We start from the raw sequence: 15,781 nt of genomic DNA on the forward strand, positions 1-15,781 counted from the left end.
GGGCCAGGTGCACCGTCGTATGGAGACCTGCTCTGGACGGGAACCCTTTTCCTCCCCAGCGAGCGTAGCCAGCCCGGCATGCCCAATGGCGCTTTCCCTAAAGTGCTGCACGATGTCGACGACGCCTGCACTGCGAGCTGCCTCGCCGATCTTCTCGGCGAGGTTCACCTCTCCGATGAGCCCGCGTCTGACGCGGGCACAGATGGCCTCGAGAGCCGCCTCGTTAGCCTCTTCGACCAGCTCCACGTCGCCAGCGAGCCTGCTATAGACTTGGAGTCAGTCGGCTCCACCGACCCGATGATTGTTGACTCCGACACGGCGTCGCTTGACGCATTCCCCACCGACGTGGTGGTCTACAATGAGCCACCTCCTTGCGAGCACAGCGGCGGGAGCACAGTCACTGAGGTGCTTGTCATTACCAGCGGCGAGCACTTGGACGGAGGCGTCCAAGACCCACTCGATGCGGCGTTGCGAGACTTGTCAGTGCCCATCCCGGAAGACGCACACGCTAAGACGCTGGAAACACCACTACAAAAAATACACTTCCGTGATGATACGTGTTTGTCACAGTAGGTCGCGTTTTTTGTCATGCATGTACATCCATGACGATTTTATGACAGAATCAAGATAGTCATACCTGTGCTGTCGTAGAAGTGTTCCATGACATTACCAAAATTATCATCACGAAAGTGTCCACTTCCATGGCGATAAATCGCGCGTCATAAAAGTGCTTTCGTCAAGGGTGACCGACACGTGGCATCCACCATAACGGAACGCCGTTAAGCTATCGGGTCGGATTTTGGATCTGATAACCCATTAACAGCCCCGACCAATGGGGATTTTCCACGTGTAAAATCATCATTGGCTGGAGGAAACACGTGTCGGCTCATCATTGGGACAGATGTCATCCACTCACTGGACAGAAGGCGCCTATGATACGTCGACACATGGCACGGCCCAATACTGGCCCATTCCTGTGAAAAGGCCGGCTTGTTTGAATTGGTCAAAAGCTGGCGGGCCGGCCCATGGAAAGCCTGTTAACGACATGTTAGCATATAGCCCATTTACAGCCCGCTAACCCAAGGCATGTTACGCCCTATGAGAATTTGGCCCAGTAGCGTCATCTGGGCCATCCAATATGATTCCAACCCGTTTTCACTTCTGGCCCATGTATGGCCCATGATGTCTTTCGGTCCATATGAGTCCCTTTGTAACTCTTGGCCCATTAGCGGCCCATGCTAAAACTGGCCCGTAATGAACAGTGTATTACTTTACACGCATTAACGACCCGCGGTGAAACTGGCCTGTAATGAACAGTGTAATACTTTATACCCATTAACGGGCTGTTATTCCATTGGGCCGTTTCCAGCCCAAGTTAACTTTCGGCCTTCTGAGGGCCCATTTATTCTTGGGCTCATTTGCAGCATTTGGTTACTTACGACCCGCTACTGTCATTTTCTGCTTGTGGGCCAAATTCAGCCCGTCGTTACAGTCGGCCCGTTTGTGGTCCGTTAGTCTGTTGGGCCATTTTCATAGCATCACCAAATACGGCCTATTAACGACCCATTATGGTCAGCCCATAAAACATACGATTTCCATTATAGGCCCGTCTACGGCCCATTAAAGGCCCGTACAAGACCCATAAATGAGTCAGCGGCCCATGGATCCTACATGACGTAGATGGCCCATGGATCCTGCAAGACGTAGAAGGCCCATGGATCCTGCGAGACGTCTAAGGCCCATGGATCCTGCGAGACGTAGAAGGCCCATGGATCCTACGGCCCGTGAAGGGCCATGGTCGGGCGAGTTGGCCCCCGTTTGAGCGATATAGCATATTCAAAGAATTATCCTACACAATACTATCACCTTAAAAAAGAATACACTATACAACAAAGAGATCAAGGCATAGAAAGGTAGAATAATCCTACACTATACAATAAAAAATTACAGCCGATTATACCCACTAGGCATTATGGTTCAGCACAGGTGATAATAAAGCATACACAAATAGCAAATTACATATACTGGGCAAATACAGCTCATACATCATGGACGCGCATCAACTTAACTCCATTTGAACTATAATCTCTTCAGAAAATAGGATTGGCCGGATTCATATAGCACAAATTTCAGTCTGTAGAATCTCCAATTCCTCCATGGTTACCTCGGTGTCTTGTTTCATTTTTTTGACTCCTGCATCTAATACCTGCATGTCCAGTTTCAACTTGTTGATTATACATTGACAATCATGTACACGTTGTCTTGCCACCTCTAGTTGATTCTCGAGAACATCAGCACATTCCAATTCCAATCCATAATCATTCGGTAACGGCCATGCCGCACTGCTCGCAGATTTTTGTGTTGATGTCACTTCATCCTGAAATGCTTCTGTAAGTACACATGACTAGGGCAAAAATATAGTTACAACAGTGAAGCGAACAAGACACTATTTTGTACTACATGGCAAAACAGGACTAACAATAATGTTACACGTCACTTTCACAAAAAAATGTTACATGTCATGAAGCATAATCAGGTGATTTAAAAATTATAAAAAAGATAGTCTGTGCAGCCTCCATACAGAAATCCCTCTTAGCTCACCAGAGGAGCATGATGTTGGGGACCAATCGAAAACACAGACAAGTTACAAATTTAGACAGCACGTTGCGTATAAGTAAGCAAGTAGTTGGCCATTCTGTACCTCAATTAAAGTCTTAGGGAGCATAATGAACAGCAGAGGGTTTCATACAAACATACTACAGCAGGCAAAACTAAGCAATCATTAGCATAGTATAAACTAGATTGTGAGCCTCTTGCAATAATAGTGGGTTAATAGACTTCAAAGCTTCAGGCACACTTTGGTAAAGTACTTAAATGGTAATGCCTTTAATTATGTCAACTAATAGTGATACAAGTACCGAACATCAGGCATAATATTTGGGCATCTCATTAAGTGAGGACAAATAAAGCAATTGAAAAGAGAAAATTAACTATGCCTGAAACAAACAAGGAATTGAACTGTTGAGTTGCATACAGTGACTTACCTTAGCAGGTTGAAGAGGCTCAGCGCAGCTCCTACTTCTCTTGCAAGGCTCCTTCCTAACATCTTGTACTTGGAAATCCTCAATCTTATCTTCATTGCACCCCCTCTGCAAGGTGACACAAACTAGTTACTCGTCTCCTTGGAAGATAAATATGCATACTTTCCAGTCTGTGAACACAAAAGGATGAGATTATAACAAAACAACACCACATAATGAAACATGCCGCATCTCTTGCACTTGCACACAATGAAATGAGCATTTACTATGTCTGCACTATGTAAAAACTAGGCATACCTTCGAACTGGATCTCCAGGTACTCTTGGAGAGCCTACTGTAGTGTACAACCAAACCTTTATGTCACCTATGAGTTAGACAAGGCCCCACTATAGCAGCCCTTAGTGTTTAAATCGTTGACAAGCTCTGTTAGAGTGTTAGGTCAAGAACAACAAGTAATCAAAGCAAACAGTCCTAGTATGGCTGGCTGATGCAAACAAGCAATTGAACAGATGTGTGAGCAAATCTTACATATCAAGAAAAGAAGCAAAGAAGGAGGCTTAAAGACCATCACTTGACTGACCAGATTTAAGGGGCATTTAAACATCATGTGCAACGTATGAACTAACATAAACATTGCATATTCCAGATTCTACAATGGAATGCACATGTATTAGGTTATGCCATGTATGATGATGCCTAAATGTACAGATAGCAGGCAGGAGTGATTCATCATTGCACGCACAATTGAATTGCAGGTTAAGGGCCAGTTCGATTCCGCCTTTTCAGGGCATATTGTCAAAATAAGCCATAAAAGATGTAAAGAAGTCATTTTTGAGTTATGGGCTTGGGCTTAACTAATTTCGCTTTGGAGGGGGGGTGTTTCGGGTAGAACCTCACTAAAAATTGAAGGGAAGGGGAATAGTGAAATGACTCTGTTGTCTGCCTATATTACACTCAAAATGCAACTGCTGACGCCCGTGTCACACCTGACCCTCAAGTAAAAACAAACACGCAAGCATTCATTGCCCTGCCCGCTTGCATCTCCTCTCCCCTTTCCCTCTACCTCGATCCCCTGCCTGCAGCACTAGGGTTCCTCCAGCGAGCCGTCGCCACTGGTCCCATCTGGCCTGGTCCTCGACGATGCTATGTCCAGCTAGGCTACATGGCCGGCGGATAGGGGCAAATCTCCCAGGCTGCTCCTCCCTCTGGCGCCGCCCCTCATTCTCATGGTCTCCAGCAGCTGCTCCACTGTGGTTCGTCCAACGCACTACTCCGGCGGGCGCTGCACAACTACGGCTGATGCCACACTGCGGCAGAAGGCACCTTGTTCCCCCTGCCCTCCTCCCAGGCCATGGCCTTGAGGTGCTGTTGAAGGATGAGCTCATCCAACAAGGTGAGGATCTCCTCTGATTTTTTGCCAAATTTTCATTCTGATCCACTATACGATGAATTGCTATGAGCTGCTTCTGCTGCTGCTATATGATGCATTGCTATGAGCTGCTCCTGCTGCTGCTATATGATGAATTGCTATGAGCTGCTGCTGCTGTATGATGAGTTGCTATGAGCTGTTGCTGCTGCTATATGATGAATTGCTATGAGCTGCTGCTGCTGCTATATGATGAGTTGCTACAAGCTGCTCCTGCTGCTGCTATATGATGAATTGCTATGAGCTGCTCCTGCTGCTGCTATATGATGAATTGCTATGAGCTGCTCCTGCTGCTGCTATATGATGAATTGCTATGAGCTGCTGCTGGTATATGATGAATTGCAGACTGCTGCTGCTGTATGATGAGTTGCTATGAGCTCTGCTGCTGCTATATGATGCTTTCAGGTGGTGCCGCTATATGATAATAACCAGCCACTTGGACCATCGAATTTTAATAAATAATTGTTCTTCATTTAAATGTGGGTCATGCATTCTTCGTTTAAATTAGGCAATGTGATCTCTATGGAAAACATTGACCAAAGTAGATTGTGCCAAGTAGATGGTATCTTTGTATTTGCATTTTGAGCAAATAGTGATGGTCTGTTTTCCTATCATATTAATTACTGCACTGGGTTCAATTTGTGATGTTTGCAAGTCAAATTAATTTCCATATGGGCAGCAAAATGAAAAATATATAATGCAATCTAGACTTTCCACTGATCACACCAAAGATAACCTGAAAACGCAACGAAAAGAACTGGTTGGCGTATTACATGGAGCTTATATTCACAGGTGCTTATTTTCTTAGGATAACTCGTAATAACTGTCCCTAAGAAACTTGGCTAATAGAACTGGCATACAAATAACATGTCACGATGATTGCAATGGAGGAGTGACGTACCATAGCACACTGTATAGGCTCACCGCTGCCTCTCCTTTTTTTGCGATGTTCCATGAAATTGCCACATACATCTTGTACTTTTTCATTGTGTAACCCTATCTGCAAGTTGACACGGCTAATTTCAGACATCTCTACATGATACTACATTGCATATCCCTTGCGCATATTTAAACCACCAATTAACGATTGTGTGCGTACCATAAACTAGCCATGACTCTGTATGCTGGACTAGCAGGCACTCTAAGGGAGCCTAATGTAGTGCACTGGAATTCCTACATGCCACCTACGATTTTGTGTAATGTACTGCCCCTGTTCCTAAATATATGTCTTTGTAGAGATTCCAGTATGGACCACATACAGATGTATATAGATGCATTTTCGAGTGTAGATTCACTCATTTTGCTCCGTATGTAGCCTATAGTGGAATCTCTAAAAGACTTATATTTAGGAACGGAGGTACGAGGTAGTATCATGTATGACATCTACATATCTAATTTAGCAGCCAGTAGTAGAAATCATTGTCTGCACAAAGGGATTACTTGTCGAAAATCCTAGCAAAGCACGCTGGCAGGCACAGAACAATACAAGAGAGAGAGACGCGCTTACAAGATCATAGCAATGCCTCAGTCCAGGATCTTGGTTGGCCAAGCTGTTAGATCCAGAAGAAACATCGTCCTTGTAGTTTTTGCCAGCTGCATAACAGGTAACAGCGACCGGTTAGTATATTTGAAGTGCATCGGGCAGGTGATGCTGGACGGGTTTAAAGGTGACAAGTACCTAGGCCATGGCGGGTGCTTGGCATCTCTCCAGACGGTGGGAATCAGGTTATAAACGTCGAGGGTGATGACGCTGCGCTGGTTGTCGGGGTCCGGTAAGGAGATCTAGAACCGTCGAGTAGGGTGTTTGTGGAGCGGCTTCGGTAGGGTGGACTACGGTGCGGGCGAAGCAGATCTATGGCCGTGGACGAGGGCGTAGGTGAAGCTGCTCCGGTAGTTGGGTTAAGGATGGTGTCGACGACGCGGTTCTGTGGCCGTGGACGGGGCGTCAGAAGCTGCTCTGGTGGTTGGGTTAAGGATGGTGTCAACGATGCGGATCTGCGGCTGTGGACGGGGCGTCAGAAGCTGCTCCGGTGGTTGGGTTAAGGGTGGTGTCGATGATGCGGATCTGCGGCCGTGGACGGGGCGTCAGAAGCTGCTCCGGTAGGTTGGATGAGGGTGCGAGGAAGCGGATCTGAGGCCGTGGACTTGGGAGTTGGCAAAGCGGCCCCGGTAGGGTTGAGAATGGTATAGGCGAAGCTACTCTGGTAGGGTTGACGATGGTGTGAGCGAAGCGGCTCCGGTAGGGTTGAGGAAGGTGTCGGCAAAGCGGCTCTAGTAGGGTTGAGGAAGGTGTCGGTGAAGAGGATCAGAGGCCGTCAACGGGGGCATCGGTGGGGCGGCTCCGGCGTGTGTGGACGAAGCGTCTCCAGTGGGGAGTACGAATGAGCCGCTACAGATGCACGACGGTTGACGAGAGTACCGGCGAAGCAGATCCGCCGCCGTGGACAAGTCCGGCACTGAATGGGCTGTGGTAGAGTGGTGGATGAGCAGTCTACTTGTTTCTAGGGGAGGTGGGAGGGGTAGATGCGTCCGCTGAAGCAGATCCTGCGAGGTGGACGCCGCTGGCAGTGAATGGGCTATGGTACGCCGGTGGATGAGCAGTCTAGGGTATTGAGAGGGGAGGGGAGAAAGGGCGATGAAGTACGGACGGCGTGATGTAAGATGCTCTGGTGATGTGGAGTTAGTCGTTTTTGCGGGAGGCGGAGAGGAAATGGGGGTGCCGTGTAGTGGGGGGAACCGGAAGTTACCAAAGCAGCCCCGACCTATCATGTAAATGAGGGCGGTATTGTAACTATTGGTCTCCGTGCACCAAGGACAAAAGGGGAATTTCGCATGCTAAAGACTAAGGAGGCGGGAGATTTTGCCGCCCGCGGGATCGTTCGTATCCAGTTTCAACTAATTTTGGACCGTGCTAGCGGGAAGGTCATGCTAGACTGTGTATACGGGGCACGCGTCAGCAGTTAATAACTGGTGTGAAGTCCACCCCAGAAAAAAAGACAATAACTCGGGATGATGCGCCGATAACTTGGACGTTCACACGGGCGCGGCCAATCGTACGGGTGTAGTGGCGCGTTCTCAAAAAAAGGGATCAAACGCTCAGCCTATGTATTTCTCGTGTAAATAGATAATTTAGTGCCATTGGTTATTTACTTTAAACATAATGCATTGACGTGTTAGTGTAGAGGCGCACAAAAAGAAATGGATATTGTAGTTAGCTACTTAAAAGTGTTACCTCATATGATTACATAGCCTCCATTTCATAAATTGCGTACCCGTTGAATTCATATATGAATATTACATATATTACTTCAAAATAGAAACTTAAATCATCCAAGACTAATGAATTTGAATGCAAGAGTAACAATGGTGCATGTGCATGATAGCTACATTGGTTGTTTGAAGAAACATCACTGTAACTTTGGCATGCACAACTGAAAAGGTTTATTTAAATAGAAAAAAATGTGATATGTGAGTGTCCAATCTTTACAGCGTTGAATCGATATTGTACCTTTGGCCACGATACGAAGTAGATATTGACTTATGTTCAAGCGATGCACGTCCACGATCGCTAGATAGTGATACGTGAATGAATTGTGCAATCTCTCTCACACGCATACATATCTCATTTCCCTGTGGGCATCGGAATCACACACGCGCACTTCGTGTATTTCTCTCCCTCCGTCAGGGTTAAATTCGTCTTTCTACCCCGTCCTACAAGTCTCTCACACAGAAACACACACGCTCTCTATGTATAACACGCCCACCCCTTTAGTTCCGCCCACCCGCAGCCACTAATGTCCCAAAGTATAATAATGTCTCTCACACATATGCTATCTACCTATCCCTTAATATAGCTAGATATGTGTCACACAAACTCCTTCTCCCTACTAGCAAGATGCCCATGCGTTGCACGGAACATCAAGATGCATTTGTATGAGAAGTTTATCTTGTGGGAGAAAAGGATGAACGAGGGAATGCCTTATTTGCAAATGCGGAGAGGGGTGTGGGTATCTTTTTGCAAAATTGCCATATTTTCCTTCCTGTCCGTCGGATATAAATCGGATGGCCTATATTGCAGGATGGCAGGAACACCATCATCACCAACTCTGTTTTTTATAAGAGTAGAGATATGTGAGTGTCACTGCCCCCCCCCCACACACACCCACACTTCCCAACACCGAAGGAGTAGGGTGACACCTCGATCTTGATACTAATCTATCGACTGGCTTCTCTCTCAAACATACACACACACTACCCGACACCGAAGGAGTAGGGTGACACCTCGATCTTTTTACTAATCTATCGACTGGATTCTCTCTCAAACATACACACACACACACACACACTACCCGGCACCGAAGGAGTAGGGTGGCACATCGATCTTGATAATAATCTATCTACTCCTCTTTCAAACACACACACACACACACTCGCTAGTTGTGCCTCTGTGCCTACCGCGCACACTCTCGATATGTCTTTCTCTCCCTCCCCCCAACAATGACAGTAGAAGGGTGACAACTCGATCTGATCGTAATCTGTCAATTGGTTTCTCTCTCAAACATTGTGTCTTGGTGCCTCGCTCGGTAGCCCCCTCGATATGTAGACTTCTCGCGCGCGCACAGCTGTAGTGACGATGACGCTGAACCCAGTGTGCCTTGTTTTTACCGGCCTCATGTGATAGTTTTCACCCTGTTTTCTGTTAATTAACAAGGCAACCTTTTCTTTGTTACTACTAGTGAATCTGAAATCATTCGGGGCAGACATAAAATATATCACTTCAACCCAATTATCGCAGCAACTATTTTAAAAGAAATTAGCTAGCTGCCCGTGCGTTGCACGGAACATCAAGATGCATTTGTATGAGTAGTTTATCTTGTGAGAGAAAAGGCTGAACGAGGGAAGGCCTTATTTGCGAACGTGGAGAGACGTGTGGGTATATTTTTGCAAAATTGCCATAGTTTCTTTCCTATCCGTTAGATATAAATCCGACGGCCTATATTGCAGGATGGCACGCACACCATCATCACCAACTCTGTTTTCTACTCCCTCCGTCCGAAAATACTTGTCATCAAAATGGATAAAAATAGATGTATCTAAAACTAAAATACGTCTAGATACATTTCCTTTTATCCATTTTGATGACAAGTATTTCCGGACGGAGGGAGTATTTGTCTTTTTAGAGATTTCAACAAGTGACTATGACCGGACCTTACCAACATACTCAAAAAAGTAGTCCATAATTTTGATGTTACCCTCTTTTCTTGGCGGTGCAGTGCCATCTGGATACCTCATAAATAAATCAAGGACAAATCTGACCCCTTCCTGAAAAGACATACGTAGCAAAATGAGTGAATCTACACTCTAAAATATGTCTACATACACATCCGTATGTGGTAGTCCATTTGAAATCTGAAAAAGACAAATATTTAGGAACGAATGGAGTATATATAAGAGTAGACATGGAGATATATCTCCAGCATGGTCTACAACAAAAATGTGCTGGGCTGGTTAGCGCCGGATGCTCGCAACGCGATGACATGAGTTCGAATTCTGTCTTTTAACTTTAGATTTTTATATTATATATTACTCTACTTATTTAATATATACTTCTTTCGCTACTGTACTGATAGTGGAACCCACAGAGTACTTAGAATATTAAGGATGGACTTGTTTCTTTTTAACTTTCTGTACGAAGCTGTAGCCACCCTGCAAGTCACGTGTACACTGTACATGCAATTAACTTTTTATAGAGGGACAATCATACAGGCAATTAACTCAAATGGATTGGATGTCACTCTATTATTTCCAGCATAAAGAGCATCTCCAATGGCAGCCGACAAATTTCCTCCCGCTTCTTTCCGCGGAGGACGACATCAAACGCCAGCGGCATACATTTTTACAACTCTAACCAACCAGATGAAATTCGTGCAAACACGGACTGCTTTCATATAAGCATGAAGGATTTCATATAAAAAATCCGCATCTTCATATAAGCATGAGGGATTTCATTACATTTACATGAACTAAGAGGGGCCAATCCAGCTCTCTTGTATAATTAATACTCCCTCTGTCCGGAAATACTTGTCCTAGAAATGGATATATCTAGACTTATTTTAGTTCTAAATGGCCGCCCGCGGATCCCTTTGTCTTCCTCATGTCCGTCAGACACTTGCGGGGTCGATGAAGGTCCTCGGAAGAGATAAAGCAGCAAAGAAACCACCTGAATCCGTGATCGTCGCCTCGGCGGTGGCCTTCATGGGTCACAAGTGGCGGCGGCCTCCGGTGTTCTACTTCTCCTCGATGATGGTGGCAGACACGGAGAAGCTGGCCACCGACTCGTCGCTCTCCACGCACCCGGCCTCTGTCTCTGCCTGCATGGCGCTGCCGCAGGCACGGGAGGCGCGCCCACAGACACGGGAGGCGCGGCCACCGCAGACACTGGTGGCGTGGTACGACGCAGTAGCGACGGAGCCCGTACCGGCATGCTCGGCGCCGTGCCGGCGTGGAGCAACTCGCCACTCCTCATCGAGCTGAACTGGAGCAGCGAGTTGCTGAACCACGCGCCTGCTTGGGGCTGCAACTGGCTCCGTCTGGCCAAGCGAGGTTGGTGAAGCACCGAGCGGCCTCGCCCGTATCCGGAGGGCTCGGCGGGCCACCTAGCCAGGTAATATGCCGGAGAACGGCTCATCAGAATCCATCGGAAGGGTGGAGAAAATGGTGAAGGAGGAGATGGGGGAGCGGCGGTGGGGTGCGATTCTTGCCCGCTCTCTGTCTGGCCTCGTTTAAACTGAGGGTGGACGGGAGGAGCTCGGCCAGTGTTGCGTTTAATTCCGGCCCGCTCATGAACGGATGTGTGGCCGGAGTAGGATTCTCGGTTTGCATGCGGGTTTAACGGCGGGATTTAATGGAGGCGTCGGGCGTGCAGCGGGCGGCGTAGTACTATTCTATTTGACAGCATTATTGAGCCGTCAAATCAAAAAGGCCCTCGCCTCTCGTGAAACTGACCGAGCTAGACTGCCCCGCCCTCTAGCCTTTTAGAAAATGTATATACTCCACTTTTGTACAGTAGTAGTATCGACGGATTGCGCCTTGGAGCAAAACTTGAAATTAAAAAAAAGGTGGTACATATAAAGAGCGCTCGTGAACTATGTGTCATACATGGCAATAAATAAAGTACTACATGATACTAAGGCTGGTCGTAATGGGAGTATCATAGGTAGTATCATGCATGCCAACTAAGCAATTTTGATGAGGTGTCATTGAATTAAATGAGGAAAGAGGAGCTTGAGTATCATATACTACTTTGTGTCATGCATGGCAATAAATGTAGTCCTATATGATACCAACATATGATACCATGCATTACGGATGTAGTATCATACACCAGTATCATATGAATGATACAAGTATATGATACTCCCCATTACAACCAGCCTAATATATGATACATGGCGCAGGAGTACTAAGTATTATTAATACAGTTTTGCTAGGACTCATCTAGATGAGATATAAATTGGTCTCATTCATCTTTTATAGCCATTGGATGTGATGCTATAAGATGCGTGTGTGCTGACGTGGGTTGTATTTGCTCTTGTGCAACGAACTGACCACTGCATGTCATGTTTGATAGTCTCAAGTCATTAAAATCATACAAGCCCCACATCTCTTCTTGGTTGATTCCTCTATTTATGCCAAAAAATAAGAAACAACGTGAGAGTTAATGCACCACGCCTATGTGTTTACTAGTATTTGGTTTTCGTAAGATGACTAAATAGGGGCTAAAACTAGTATTGAGACTAATTTTTTTTAGTCAGGGTACCCCTACTAAAATGTGGATTAGTCCTCTCTCTCCTAATTTAACTCCTCTCTTTTTACACATGCGAGTTCTGGATTGGAGGGTTTGGAGGATAATAAATGCTCATTAACTTGATTTTAGTCTCTTTAGTATTTGAATCCAAGCATGGATGAGGCTAGCAAGTTTTAGTCCCACTACTTTTAGTCATGGGACTAAAACGTATCCAAGCACCCTCTTAATACTCACCTAGACGGAGGGAGTATTCGATTTGACAGCGGGCGGCGCAGTTCCCGATACGGCTTTAATGCAGACGAGGGAGGGAGTAGCGGTTCCCGATATGTTGAACGGCCAATGCATCCTCCTTCAATTAATGCATGAGGGAAGTAATGGGAGGAGGTCCGGGAAAAGAGGCTGCATGATGTGAATGCAGCGCAGTTTGCCCTCATTGCCCTCATATAAAGGCGCCCCTCCATTCCAATGCATCTACCACATCGTACGCACCTAAGCATTTGCCTAAGCATCTACAGTAAGCACAAATGATCTCGCTCCAGACCCATGGCGGCGATGCGCGTGAGCGGCCAGCGGCTGCGCTAGATGGTCCACGACGCCGGCCTGCGGCATGGCGCCGAGGATCGTCTCCAGACGGTGTTGGAGACCGGCTGATGGATGGCCGCCGTCGACGCCAACTATGACTCTCAGTTGGACTAGATGATCGTTGCCACCAGCAACTAGTTCACCGTCCTCAAGAAGCTCACGGACGACATCGTCGTACTCCTCCAGCCCGCGCGCCCGGGCTCCTCATTGCCTGCCACCCTAATCGGCCTCCATGGCCAGAACCTATTTCAAGCACTGGTGGCTCTGCGACTGCCCGCCGACGCCACGAAGAATGTCCACCTGGAGGTCGCACTCGCTGCGAGGCGCCTCGCCCTTCAAGAATTCGTCGACCTACACATCCATGCATACGAGCAAATCGTGTACATAGGTATCTACAAGGCCAGTGAGGACGCTACGACGTTGGCCTTCCTCAACTGGCTGGAAGTCTTGGATGCCTTTGTTGATAAGCACCTCGACCTCGCCACAAAAGCCGCCGCTCCTTAGCCGCCGGTCGGTGGCCCGGCGCACTAAGTTGAGGAGGAGGAGGTCATACGTTCATGGATCCATATTTCTTCTTGCCTTCTGTAACCACCACTACGATCGCATCATCATGGCCTTAATTCTTATTGTGTTGTTGCATTCTCGTTCCAGTCAATACTGACATGTGCGAGCCCTTTGCTTAATTATATGCATCACTGTAACTAGTACTCCATTTGTCAATTTATAAGTTGTGCTTACCTTTTCCATCAACTCCGTGCAATGCGTGGGCATCTTGCTAGAAATACTAGAATATGTCTATATAATCCGTATGTGATAGTCCATTTGAAATCTCAAAAAAGACAAATATTTAGGTACGGAGGGAGTAATATATTAGGAGTATATCAAGACAATAGTGACTTCTTTCAAGTTTGTGAACAAATACTACTATTCTACTACTTTGGATCCGTCGCAACGCACGGGCACATTGCTAGTAAAAGGAAATGGCCTGCCGCGTTCGCGTTGCACCCCCACACGCCCGGGAATCGGGAGTACAACACGGCCCATCCGGCACGACACATAGCTTAGGGAAGGCGTGTTGCCTGCCTAGCATTTTCACTTTCATGTGGGACCGCCGTTGAGCAAACCGACACCCCACCCGCCACCGGGTTGGAAAACAGAAATAAGGGGAAGATCTAGCTATAGCACGGAAGCCAAGAATTTTTGTGTCAGATGGGGCTCGTTGATAGAGTAGGAGCATTCCGTACTAGTACTAATCCTACTAGTACTACCAAGTTTGTACCCCTAATACTATATTACTAGTACTACCACTATACAACTAGTAGATACGTGCACGGCACAACATCGTAGGAGCAAAAAATGGGAAGATCTTGTTTTGGGTGATTTATCTTTTTTTCAATCAACGTAGTATGAATAATATGATGTGGGGGGGCACCCATGAAGCTTATGTGGCTTGGTTGCATGGCTATAGAAGGTTAGAGAAAAATAAATAGATAATGTGTTTAGAGTGCACTCCACTAAATAGATATACTTTGGATCCATTGCAATGAACCGGCACATCTATATCTATACCCCCTATATAGTGTGTGAAAAACTTTGAAAGTTGGTCGTTGGATGAAGCCAAAACGATAGTACAAAGATGGCAAATCCGAGCACTACTGGCCGTTGGATATCATCCACCAGATTCTGCCACATGTATAATCTAGAAGACTCCATGGTTGAACATAATTCATGAAAAATTTGCCACAACTAAGCTTAGGCAAAGTTATTAGTTCTTCAAAACGAGAGCCACAAGTTGGCAAGCCTAAGGGAATCTTGCCACATTTTTTGTGTGTATGTCACGTGGGGCCTTAGTGTGGCTTGCCTAAGGTGTGGCTTGAACCAAATACTCACCTAAGTTAATCAAACTTGCCTAAACTTACATTCCACTAGATTTTTCCACATGTTAGAATCCAGAAAACTCCAGATGTAGAAGCATAATGCACAAACCACCAGAATCTCATGCGTCCAATGCACGTGTACCTTACTAGTACTAGTTGGTAGTAGTAAGAAACAAATTCCAGTTTTGGCACGAGCTCGTACTGCGGGAGCACCACAAGGCCTGCCACAGGAGTTACATTTCCCTCTTGGGGCCCACGGGACCGAACTTCAGTGGCTTAGTGCCTGACTTATGAGTCAATGACATGCGGACCTTAAATGCGGCTGGCCCATATGTCATTCTCATGGTGGTGGCGTGGTTCATGACTCACTCGTTCGAGATGAACCGGCCGGTGGTGGCGTGGCCGTGGCGAGGGTACCACAGCTGGGCGTCGGGGCGTTACGAGGCGTAGATGGCCACACCGGCGGGTACTACCTATAGTACATAAGTACTCCAGCTGAGGATTGATGCCCGGGACGAAATGTGTCACAGCCGCTGGATGATAATTCGGTGGTGCGGGAGTACGGATCGGAGCACAGCAGCGAAGCAGGCAAACCGCGTCCAATCGGGTGTGTCTGTGGTAGAAAGTTGATGGTCGCCACAGTTCAGCTGGCCCGTATGTCATGCACACAAAGGCAGAGGAGCGGTGGGGCCGAGAGGGATGAGGGGCAAGAACAATCCTACCATTCTGTCACTGACATGTGGGACCCGTAAGCATGGGTCCCACCTGTCAGCGAAGGAAAGGCAGGGCAAGGCAGTGATAGCCACGTCAGAGGATCCATGTCCACGTCGGGGGACGTCATGCTGTGGGTTGGAGCGGCATCGTGGGAATCACATGTGGGTGTGGCAGTGGTAGAAACAAGAAACATGATGGTCGCCATGGTTCAACTTCCATGGACAAGCTGTCGTGTCTGCTGACACATGTATATCAAAACTAGAGTGTTTATATTTCAATCACGTGAACAAGTATTATTCTACTAGTTTGGATCCATTACAACGCACGGGCCAGC

This window comes from Triticum aestivum, chromosome 2B (genome assembly GCF_018294505.1).
Source record: "Triticum aestivum cultivar Chinese Spring chromosome 2B, IWGSC CS RefSeq v2.1, whole genome shotgun sequence".
Taxonomy (NCBI): domain Eukaryota; kingdom Viridiplantae; phylum Streptophyta; class Magnoliopsida; order Poales; family Poaceae; genus Triticum; species Triticum aestivum.